The sequence below is a fragment of the Anopheles funestus genome, chromosome 3RL, assembly GCF_943734845.2.
Source record: "Anopheles funestus chromosome 3RL, idAnoFuneDA-416_04, whole genome shotgun sequence".
NCBI classification, from domain to species: domain Eukaryota; kingdom Metazoa; phylum Arthropoda; class Insecta; order Diptera; family Culicidae; genus Anopheles; species Anopheles funestus.
The window spans coordinates 81,044,350-81,055,758 of NC_064599.1; positions in this window are offsets into that span (position 1 = coordinate 81,044,350).

Genomic DNA, 11,409 nt, shown 5'->3' on the forward strand with positions numbered 1-11,409 from the left:
ATTTGCTTTTGTACTCTTTTAATTTCTTTTTCGTCTTGTAGAGTTATTGTTTTTTATTTTAATTTTATTTGATACGTATTCTGTTTTTTATGTGTTTTCTTTTTATCTATACAGCTTAGAATACTTTTTTCATATCCACTTTTTTCTATATTCGTTATAATTTCCTTTTTTACTGTATTTATTCGTTTGTATTTGTTGCTTTCTGTTTTTAATTATTATCTCTTCTACCTATTTGCCTTTTTTAAATTTTTATAAAACGAAAAATAACCTTATAAAACCAAAAAGGATAAATTTGCTTACACAGTGTTTCGTTTGCTTTATCTTACCGCTGTATCGCACTTTCACGCAAACTGACACAGACTTTCCTAATTCCGTTGACAGTTGATTTTAATTTGATAATTTGTTTCCCAGTTATCCTAGTGGGGCGGCCTAGCAGGATTCCCATGTGGATGTATTTAGTCGTTGCACGTACAACCGCGTCACTGTCACCCCGTGGTATGGGATTCTTCGTACGGTGAAGATGGAAAATTAATGAATTTGAATGATATCAAGGGATGGTTTAAAAAAACAAACAAACACCATGGCCCATTTCCATAATCCCCTATCCGGTACGGGATCCGTGCGGGGAGCGCCAAAATCCGGAGAAAAAAATCACCCAGATCTGGGTATCTTGCCAACCAAGGTAAGCCCATGGTTCGGTAATCACCGTATAATCAATATCCATTTCATGTTCAATCAAAACAATCTGTTGAAAGGCAAAAAGTCGCGACTGGAAATGGTGGAATGATGGCTGAACCATCGTGTTTCAAGTCAGATACGTTCCGATCGTGGTCGCATAATCAAAAAGGTAAACGTGACAAACTTAATAAGAGTCAACGGACAAGACACTAAGGGAAGGCAATACACGAAGGAAAGACAAGCGAAAAAAAAAACAGGACAAACCTTATGGAAGCTTGAGCCAATGTTATTACATTGCCAACTCATCTTCATTTGCAGTCGAACCGGAAGGCTGTATTCGGTATCAAACAGGAGAAAAAAAAACAGGATGCCCCGTGTTCAGCATCATATCTGGGTGTAGACTCGATAAATGACGAACGGATGTTCGTCAAATTGTTCAGTTTTGTGCCACGATTCACCCTCACTCCATTCGATGTCTGTCAAGCCGAGATGGGTCTCGGCTGCTACTTGTTACATTTTTGTCACAGTTTTGTACTGTGCCGTCTTCCTTTTTTGCTGCAGTGTAACGATGTACAATGGGAAGGATGTAACGAATCGTTTCGTGCTGGCCTTTCGATGGAATCCCGATGAAGCAGTCACTCGGAGGCAATTTCCTCCGAATTAATACCGGCGGAGAAAGTTTTACGATGAGATTTTCCCCATTTTTCCTGTTCCGCTTGCGGGAGATGTTTTCTGCGGGGCGTTTTTTTCTTGCTTCTTGCCGCAAAAGCAAACACCAATAAATAGGAAACTTTCAACACTTATACCCGGTGGTTTGGCCAAAATTAAGCGCCCATGAAAATGGTAACGGTTACACCGGATTACCGCCATGCACCGTATCAGAGGTTTAATTGGTTAATTAGACAACCGGCGGAAGGGGCTGGAGGGAGAGGGCGAGTGGAAAGGGGCTGAGGTCAGATGAAGCTAAATTCTTATTAAAGGTTAGCTAAACTTTTTGGTGACATTTCCCGTAACGATGCGGAGGGGAATGGACAATCGTCTTATCAATGTTATGACGTTCACATTAGCTGCAGATGCGTATGAAATGTCATCTTTATCCATTCGTCGACAACCACAATTGAACGTCTTTCGCTTTCCTCCAGGCTAGCTCCCTAAACAAGCTACCGGACTGATGGTTTTAAACACCGAATACAAATACCAAACGTCCGAAAAACTAAATTTCCAACCCCATTTTGTGCGTAATTTTCCAAACGCAAACGTGCAAGTGCACATAAAATTTTACGACAGTACTTTTTACAGTTTTTAACGCTAAACTTTTCCCAATTATCAAAGCCTGAGCGTGGGGTTAAGCGTTAAAGGAAATGATGCTGCTGCTTTTTAATATTTCTTCCATCTGTTTTTGATAGATTCGAATCATCTGCTATTTCGATGGTTTAACCGATTTTTTGGTTGTTAGACCATAATTTGAAGCATTTTTTAAGAGCAAAGATTTGGAAAAAGAATTGTAAAAATTAGTACAGAAAAACTAAAAAATCCTATAAATTTAAGCCAATTTTTGATCTTCCAATTTACCATTTCAACAAATTAATTCTAATGAAAGAATTTATTTGATTTGTTACTACATCAGACCATCCGTTTTATTATAGCTAATCTAACGTCGCACTTAATTTGATTCCATCTTAAACAAAGCACAATAAAGCAGAAAAATTACAGCTCATTTGTTCCAATCTAATGAAAACCAGCCACCCCTTTTCATTTCGAGTCGCCTTTCTTGTTATTTTTTTGTTTGTTGCGCAAATAATGTAAAGGGGTTTCCTTTTTTTCATTTGCTCTTTTTTATTGAATTCGCTTAAACGTTTCATCAAATTGTAGTTTATGAGAAGAGCGACGAAACGCTGCAAACAACAAAGGGTGGAAAAATTTAATTGACTTAAGAGTTTTCTCAACAACCGAAAGATTCCTTCACGACAGCAACCCAATCATCTGGCTCATTGTCCGTATGGCTTCGATTGTAGATGGAAGAGAAAATTGTCCCCAATCTAGCCGTGGATCACTTCCGGGGTTTTCTTTACCATCTTCATTTTCACTCGCCGTAAACAACATCATTTACTCGCCAGCATGAAAGGGTTTTGTAGTAGGAGAAAAACCCGGCAGCGCCTTCAACGAAGTATATTTTGCCGAAAAGCAATAACCGGCAATGACTTACTGCAAGAACTCGACGACCGCCGAAAAGACACTTCGTCATTCGTTTAGGGTGGTTCGGAAACAGAATGGCACACTGAAGGACAACAAGATTCGGGTTTTGCAGACAATTGAGGGATGTATTGTTTTCCTGTTTTTATATCGTTGGATGTAGAAGAAACGGGAATGTAAATGATGGTGTTGATTATTATGATAGTTGTCGAAAACAGAACGGAAGTAGATGGAAGAAAAAAAACAGTGAGAAAAAAGCAAGCAAAAGGAACAGGCACCAAACGAGAAGGGAGACGATGGACAGCAGTTGGGCACATATTTACTTCATGCACTTTATGAAAATCGAATTAAGATTTAGAGAAAGGAGACAAGACTGAAGCAGATAGATGCGACAGATAGAAGTTTTGTTTATTTAGTGGTTGGTGAAGTTTTCTATGCATATTTTATATATTTTTTACCCAGGACACGCGATAATAATCTAGTGTCGAGTAAGCCAGACGATCAAATTGAACAGATAGCGCGTTGTTGAAGAAGAAGTCGAGGACGATCAATAAATATAGTTTCCTTACAAGGGCAAGGATCTCTTACAGACGAGATTTATTTTTTCTCAATTTAGTAGATAGTAGTAGTAGATTGATGTAAGGCAAAATATCCCTTATTAGGCATGTATATCAAAGTAATTGCATACTTTTAGGCGTAGATAAAACTACTTTTTTCAGAAATAGCTTTCACTGATTTTAAGCACATTTTCACCATGTAATCCAAGGATTATTTGAAGCATTCAACATTCTTGTTTCAATGCCCAATTTATCGTTCAGAATATCTTTCTCCTGTTGCTTCCTTATTATATCTATAAGTAGAAGTTACGAGTCATCCTTGTGTGCGTGTAAGACACACTAATCTCAATATTTGCATTTATCAAAGAAAAGCATTCTATCACACTTTTAATTTCCCTTAGGTATTTTTGTCACACGAGCCTTCGGGTGTGCAATGAATCTTTCCTACTTTTCTATTCGGTAACGTCTTCTATCTCTCGCTTCCAAACCGGGAGATAAAACGTCGAAGGAATTTCAAAAGATCATCCATCCATCCATCCCGGGAACCGGTATCCCGATGCCCGATGGGTTTGTCAATGGTGTGTGAGTGAATTTAATTCATTCTTCCTTTCTACTGAGGGTGGAGGGTGGAGTGTATTATCTGCATATGAAGGCAACATTAAAACATGGCCTGAGCCCGACCCGAGTTCAACATCTTCGCCAGCAGGATAATAATTACCATATTTATTACAATATCTGTTGACGTGTAAAATACTTTCCTTTCATATTCGAAGAATCTCTTCCCGTCATCTTGACGATGATGATGGTGATGATGCTGCAGGAAGGATTCTGGAGAATTTTCTTCCTCATTGGATGGTGGATGTTGTTTGCTAAGTACTTCCGTTCTTTGCATTTTATGTGGCGCCAGGAATGATTCCGTAGCGCGTTTGGTTTAGTAGTTTGGTGTCTGATGATGAGCTAGTGTGACTCGTCAGTATTTTTCCATTTTTATTGGAATTGTTTAGCTGATCTCAAGATTGTGTGGTACATTTAAAGATGCATGCAAAATATCTTAAATGACTCAATCAAATTTCCCATCTTAAGCTATTGGTGTAAGGAATCTAATTCCCCATTTATAAGAAACACGGTCCGTAGGGAATAATCATGGTCATCCTTCGATAGCAGTGCAAATAACCTTCGAGAGTTGGGAAAACCCTCAAAACCGATAGCCTTTCCACTTATGTTATGAACGGTGGCCTGTTGCTCATCACCGCCAACATATAGAACGAGCTCGACTTGGTAAGATTGTATGATTTCCCTTATCAACAAATCACTTATCACTGTTTGCCACCTTCAGTTCGTGCCTCTTTCTCCATGTGGGAAGCGAGCCGGGCATACCGAGTGTGGCAGGATCGATTTCTCTGCAGAAAGCAAACAGTGGTTGGATGGGGCGGAAAAGTAAGCTTGATTATTCTTCCATATTGGTCACTTGACACGTCTTGAAACCAGGGCCCTAAGGGAGAATAAAAAAGATGAAAAGTAACCAAAGGGCAGCCGGTCATATTCAGTCGCACACACACACTACGTCATTGTATAGAGAAAAGTTATTTTCCATCTTGATGAAAAAAAAAATTAAAAAAACCAACAAAAAATATGTCTCAATCAGATAATATATTCGAAATATTTAAGTGATTTCGTGCATCGAAAAACATTGGTTCTACCCCAATTTTTTTTTTAATTTAGCCCCTATGGTCGGAAATGGAGGCGCCCGGTTTTTTGTATCATTTTGTTAGTCATCGCGATTTGGTCGCGATGGTCATAAATCATGTTTTTCATTTGCACTCACCTTTCCTTTTTTTTCATTCTTTCCACAGAAACCGCCGCCAGTACGCTGAAGGTAATTTAACTAATTGCCCAGGTATTAGCCGAATGGAAAAAAGGTACGATTTGAGTTCGCATCCGGACAGACATGGATTTTTAATACCAGTTCAAGGCATATTATTTCCTTTTTTTTATTTTCCTCTTTGCAAACGCATCGAATAAGCTGAGCACAAACAGAGGAGGGGGGCAGCATTTTAGCCCGGTGCAGTTATAAAGCATAAAAGTGCACAGGGACACGTTTGTCCCTCGCTCGGTTTAAAACAGCCATTTACCAAGCGGACCACAGAAGTGTGCTTTGTCATTCGGTTGGGGTTCGTTGTACTGGGACAAAAAGTACCAACCACTCAGGTTAAGCTGGCGTCCAGCTGACCAGTCTCGTTGGCGGCCGTACGATTCAATTAGAGCGGTACGCACGTATCGAGTCTAAATGTGTTCTTTCGGGAAAGTGATTTTTTTCTCTCTCTCCCTTTGTACATTCCCACTAGTTTGGGAAGGCAAGGAAGAGACAGAGAGAAAAAGAGGGTTCAAATTATGCGAATGCAACTACTGAAAGCAATTATCGGTATGCATTTGTCCGGTGACATCATGTAAGTCAGAGACCCCAGGCAGGCTCAGCATTACAATTCATGTGCTCAAAACTTTTTACCGAACGGTTGGTCACAATTTGGATTCAATTACAATAAATAAATTGGATCGTGTTTTGTTAGTGGTTTTGGGTTGGATAAGGAATTAAATGTTATTGGGTTGTAAGTCGTATATCGCTAATGGTCAAAATAGAAAAAATCAATTCCGATGATTCGAAACACTCTCTTATGATACTACTATTCGTTGTTATCCTCAACTCTATCTATTTTGATTGAAACAATCTATCGTAGATCGCCATAAAGTCGTTGTGATCACTGTGATCTTAGAATCTTGCCATGTCTAAGAGGATAAATCTCTGGTGAAGGACTCGAGACTACTTCCGGAGAGATCCTATCTGGAGACATTCATGATCTTCCTCATTCTGTCTGCCTCTTTGGTGATATGGTATAGGAATTCAGCTTCCTTTTTTTCCAGCCCCAGAATCCAGCTTCTATTTCTTTCTTATTGGGCTTCTGCTTCAAGACCTCAAGGTTTTTGAGATCGGCAAGTATGTCCAGGTTTTCATGATCAACCATGATACATAGTAGGGAATTGACAACTTGGAGCTTTCTGCTACAATTCGAGTGTTTGGTAATTGACTTTTTACATTTCACCTTTATGATGATCGTGATCAGCTTAAATTAAGCTGAATGATGACGAATAGATCAGTAATTCTGGTTGTTTGTTTAGTATAAGGCATTGTAATGCTTTGGAATTTATAACTTCCTATACAAATGATATCAGGAAGAATCCATTCGAGACTTTTCATAACTATCATTACATTTGTAAAGTCCATCATTAAATGGATATTTTATAAGCTCACAAAAGTAACGTTTCCATTCGGATTCTCCCCATAAGAAACAATCTTCAAGCATGTAGAACAAAAATGAAACGGCTTATTACCATCGCTGGTGGTACCGGTTGCCCCAGTTGGCATTCGAGTGTGTGTATATTTTTTTCCGCTCAATTGAATTTACTGCTTCGAAGGCTTTGAAGGCAGAAAAACGAATTTTCACCCCGAACACCTTCCGCCAACCACCATCATCCTCCATTTTTTCCCCCAAAGAAGGAGATCTCGTTTGTGCGAGCCAAGAATGACATGCATATTTGGCAAATTTGGACGAAATTCTTCCCATCTCCAACGCATGGACTCATGTTTAACATTATTGTTGTTGCTCCTACGGACAGCCGTAGTCAGGGCAGAGGTTTTAGGCATCGGGTCCATTGTCATGCACGTCGACGTACAGTGTCTCATCTGGCATTGGGCGAAACATGTGAATTTTTCTTTCACTGCAAACACGTATGCGTACCACCTAATGCGTGCCATAATGCAATAAGTCAATGGTAGTAAACGCTTCCCAACGCGTACACACACACAATGCGAAAATCTTCCACAAAGAAAAAAAACAGGGGAGTCAATTCGCGATAGAAAGAAAACGGAACTCGAACGCACGCAACATGGTACGTGCCCGGTTGAAATTGGCACCCCGACGTGTGACGTCGTTTGTCAATTTGGGTGAAATAACATCGTTAAGTGAATATTTTGACACGTGAAGAAAAATTTCTTACCCAGGGCAAATGGGGCTGGAACCAATTTTGCAAAACGGACAAGATGCTGTTGGTAAAAACGCATTAGGTTTTGCTAATGGAATGGTGTTTCTATGGAAACGAGCATAGAGATAGACAGATGATAGCAAGCCAATACAGACGACATCATTGCATCAATTGTCATTGTACCGCAAAGCAAAATTGATGGGTAATTTAACTATATTGGGTTTTTGGGTAATGTAAGGTTCGATGTGATGAATGCTGATGATTGCCATGCGAATGGGAGATCCGAATGTTGCTTTTTGGAGACGTTTTCCTTAATATAAGGTAAACAAAGTCGGTTATTTTTTTTACTAAACGAGCAAGGTTTTTTTAAACTATTTGCCATGTTTGGTAGTACAATTTTCAAATTTCACCTACAATCCTAATATCGAACCAAATATAAAAAAAAACAAAACTATCAATTAAGTTAATTTCTTATGTTGGTTTTGAAAAAGTTCTTTTCGATTATTGATAATGCTAATACTTAGTCGCTTTTAGATAAAGATCTGTCGGTGATCTTAAAAGACCACAAAACTATCTTTAAAAAATAAATATTGCATACATCTAGGCGCGAAACATGACTAATCCAGTAAAAGCACAATTTTATGCTAATTTATTTTCTATTTACAAACTAAATTCAATATTAACAAAAGAATATGTATAACATCAAATGAAATCATCGTCTAAAAAGATCGGAGCGATCGAAAAAAAATATTTTAAAATCATCGAAAAGTTGATAGAATTTTAAGATCTATCTTCCTTTATAATTTGATATGCAAGACTCAGCCATAACCGTATTTGAAATGAAAGTGAAATTGTTCGCTAGAATAAACTTTAAAAACAAAACTTAAAATTTGTTTACTTTGCAAGTAATCGTAAGTTCCTATCACGTCCTTTTGGCAAAACTTTTCTTCTAATCTTTGCACGAGATATGGCACCCTTTATGAAGCATCGTCACATGAAAATCAACCTCCAATTGGTTGATCAATGGCCGGTTTTGGGGAGGATGAGATTTTCCTACAGGTAGGGAAATAAACAAAAAAGCATCCAACCAGGGCGTTGCCATCAATTCTTCACTTTCATTTGAAATGTCAAGCCCGAGGTGAAACATGCAACAGTCCGCAAGGTTTTCCCACCATTATTCACCACAACAACCCACCCAGACAGTTCGTCGCCAGGATTCATCAAAAGCCAAGCCAACCGCGTGTTATCAGTGATTCACCTATGTAATAATTAAAGGAAACGCCTTTTCCAACCGTCCTTTGATGCGTATGTATGTGAGAGGCGATTCAGCGGTGTATCGCCCGCATCGGACGAGTTTTCCTCCCCCCGAAAATGATACGAGAAAAAAAGATAAGGTAAAATAATTTATCTCAAAAGTAGAAAAAATAACAAAATACATGTCGGTACAGGTGAGAAAGAGCACGATTGTGTGTGTTAAAATGAGTTAGCGTTGCTAGGGAAAAAGTAGGCGGAAACCTGCACTGTCAGATTTTATGTACATTGGGTCTTCATCCCTTCCGAAAAATGTTTTATGTAATACAAAAAGCATCGCATACTTTCCTTCTCTCAAAAGCGTAGCATAAAAAGGTGGTCTCTCTCTCTCTCGCTCTTGCTTCGTATTGCTTTCGGTACGATTTTCCGTGGAAAATGAAAAAAGTTTCTCAGCCCGTTTGTGTTCTCTCTGGAAGACGATCTCACTTTTATGCTTTCCCAGGATCGGAGCTGTGCTCCATTCGCCAGGACGCATGTTTTATGCTCTTCGGGTTATTTTTCTTTTATGTATGGTTGCCCAGCTGTTTTTACGATCGCTTGTGACCCTGTCCAAGCAGCAGGTTGTTTTTACTTCTATTTTCGACATCAACCGAAAAGGATGGTCGCTCTTGTTTTCTTTCCCATTTTGGTAGATAGCTTTGCAAGGATGTAAATAAAACCCTTGATGCTGAGTCGCACACAAAACAGCCAAACCCGTTTTAGGCTTATTTAAAAAAGAATAGAAGGGCCACTTTATGACATTTACAATTTACGCTGTACATAAAGCATAAAACCACGCACGTACGCATAATTATGCTCACTCTACCAAAGCCTCCTACAAGTGCTTCTACCATGTATGCGGGTGAATCGACGGTGAATCTCAGTAATGGAGCTCGCGCCTTCACTATTTATTTCCCTAATGTGGCGGCCAAAAACGGGAACACATTTCCCATTCCGCGTGAACGATTTTATGTGTCACGTTTATGTTTTCCAGCAGGACGCTTTTCGTGATGGCGGCGGTTTTTGCGTCGCTTTTCAAGCGCGTTGGAAAAGCGGGAAAAAAGGAGTCGTGGCTATCACGCACCGTACGCGTGCTTTATGTACACACTTTGTTATGGAGGAAAACTGCGTAAAACGCGATCGTTCCCGATGGGTGTTTTTTGGTGATTCCAATGCCGGTTAGAAGGTCTATCGGTGTTGAAAGTGGAATTGTTTATCGTGCCCTGAATCGGATTGGTTGCTTTTGGTTGGGTGACATTCTTTTTGTTTTTATTTTGGTCCATTAAGCTTCATCATAGTTGTAATTACTGTGTATAAAAGTCGTATGTGAAAATGTCCTTGATCCTACGATCGTTTATGAGAAAGCGTTTACTTAACGATGTAGTATATTTTGATTACTACACCTATCAATGAGTATTCTGAAGCATCTTTCTTTTTGGGTATTTTCTACTTATCTTGATTTGTTGATTAAATCGTTTTAGTGATATTTTTGTATTTATATATTTAAAACATTGTAAGTATATATTTTTGCTTTATTTTCATGAAATTTATTTAAATTGATTCTAAGAATAATAAATGTATTAAAAACCCACACAGACTAAAAATATTTGTTAGCAGTTTGTTGTTTGAAAATTGCTTAGTTATTTTAAAATTAAGAATAAGACATTATTAGAGACATCTCTTATTATTATAAGAGTTTAATTAAAATCACAAGCTTTGTTCAACAAACAGTCTAAAAATCCCAAATATAAAGAAGTTGAATTACAAATGCAAATGAAAAGCATTAAAATTTTTAAAAACTAATATTTATGATATTTTATTCTAACTTATAAACGTCAGGATCAATTCTTTAAATCCCGATAGAACTTTTTAAAATTTGAGCCTAAAAGTATGTGAAATGAATACACATTCATACGGACGATCGAGCTTAAGAAGATTAACACCACACAACTACAGCAGCGTATACAAATCTCTTTAGTCAAATACGGTAATGAATTGTACTCTGTCTGCTAACCAGTTTACCAACAACCAAATAGCCAGGAAGTTTAACACGATTTTGCAGGAAATTACTACGGCACGGCAGCGTTCCGGGTAAACGGTTCGATTTGCCCTGTTTGCATTTACAAAAGCAAAACCCTAAAATCAATGTAGATACCGATTCTTGGTGCACTTGCGTGATTGGAATTGGGTCGGTGCAAGTAAAACCTCCGGTACGTACGTACTAATTTCCGATAAATTAGTTTCGATCTTACGAGCGGCACCCGGAGCGGATGTTTCCGGCTGATGCAAGTAAGAGTAATCAAATTATCTCCACTGTACAGCTGTAATTAGCCCACGGGCACTATCGTTGTAAGAGATTACAACGGTCGAAGAAGAGTTGTACCGTTGTGCTTGTTCAGTACAGCATTGTCTTAAAAACGGCGGGGCAAAATGGGGCTGGTGGGATGGTGGTTAGGATGTTCCATTTCACGCGGACTGGATGCGTTCTGCCCATCCTTCACGATCCTTCCCTCCACGTCTTCATCCGCATCCAGAATTTTGCCGTACTCGGGCAAAACTTGCAACCAAATGCACGGAAAACAATGGTACCGGTCAGTGCTAGACACTGGCAAAACCTTAGCAGAATGATTAAAAATGCATGCCGCATTTTGAT